Below are 1,504 nucleotides of genomic sequence, written 5' to 3' on the forward strand. Positions count from 1 at the left end.
ATATATGGACAAACAATCCCTGATTTGTTTAAAGGGTAAGACACATTTTAGTAGCTTAAGGCACAAAATGTTTCAACGTCTTTAATATATTGATAATGCGTTGAGTGCAGAGGACCTATTGTATTTATCTATCTGAATTTATTGGTCACAACCTCATTGCACCTCTACTTAAAGGAAAACTATACCCCCAAAATGAACACTTAAGCAACAGGTAGTTCATATCATATTAAGTGGCATATTAAAGAATCTTACCAAACTGGAATATATATTTAAGTAAATATTGCCCTTTTACATCTCTTGCCTTGAGCCACCATTTCGTGATGGTCTCTGTGCTGCCTCAGAGATCACCTGACCAGAAATACTTCAACTCTAACTGTAACAGGAAGAAGTGTGGAAGCAAAAGACACAACTCTGTCTGTTAATTGGCTCATGTGACCTAACAAGTATGGTTTGTTGGTTTGTTTGAGATTACAGTGAATCCTACGATCCCAGGGGGCGGCCCTTATTTTTTAAAATGGCAATTTTCTATTTATGATTACCCAATGGCACATACTACTAGAAAAGTATATTATAATGAAAATGGTTTATTTACATGAAGCAGGGTTTTACATATGAGCTGTTTTATGCAATATCTTTTTATAGAGACCTACATTGTTTAGGGGGTATAGTTTTCCTTTAAGTCACTAAGGTCTAAGAGGTGAATAATATAATTTGCTTATGTAACGCTAACTTGGGCTATACAGGCCAAACGGGGTTAAGGTCCAGCTAGTGCTTACAGCATGGGTTACATGTGACTCAAACACTTCAGACTAGGGCCTTTGCTAAGTGGAAGATTTCAGGTGCGGTGTGTTGTAGTGTAACTACAACTCCCATGGGCTACTGGGTGCCGGGAGGTTCCTGCAGTCAAACAAACTTTTATTTGTCAGAGACAAATGATCCACAGGACTGACACCCTATCCACTGTGGTCCCTTCACTGTAGGCAAATCTTAAAAAAATAAAAAATGCTCAGGGTGCATTTTACATAATTTTTTTTTCAACTTCACAGTTTACGTTTTTGATAACTAAATAATGAATTTCTTGCCCATCTCTTCGTATTACACTCTCAACATTACTCCCCTACTTCAATGGGCACAAGCCAAATTTCTAGCATGGGAACACCTTCCTTTGGGTCCCACTGGGGGTATACAACTTATAAAAATGGTTATTGCCCCAAAAATTCTTTATGTCCTGTGACATGCGCCCATCAAGATACAGGTCCCCTTTTTTGAGCATTTGGCATCCCTTTCCCGGCAATTCATATGGGGGAAAAATAGAAGTAGACTGTCCATAAAAACACTACAAAGGCCTAAAACTGAAGGAGGCATGGCCCTTCCGGATATGCACCTGTATTATGTCTCAGCCCAACTCTCACAAATCTGTATTTTGAAAAATGCTCAGCCTGGAGATTACTGATGGGCGAATTTATTTGGCAGGTGCGAATTTGCTGAAAACTTCTGCGTTTTC

The sequence above is a fragment of the Xenopus laevis genome, chromosome 4L (genome assembly GCF_017654675.1).
Source record: "Xenopus laevis strain J_2021 chromosome 4L, Xenopus_laevis_v10.1, whole genome shotgun sequence".
Taxonomy (NCBI): domain Eukaryota; kingdom Metazoa; phylum Chordata; class Amphibia; order Anura; family Pipidae; genus Xenopus; species Xenopus laevis.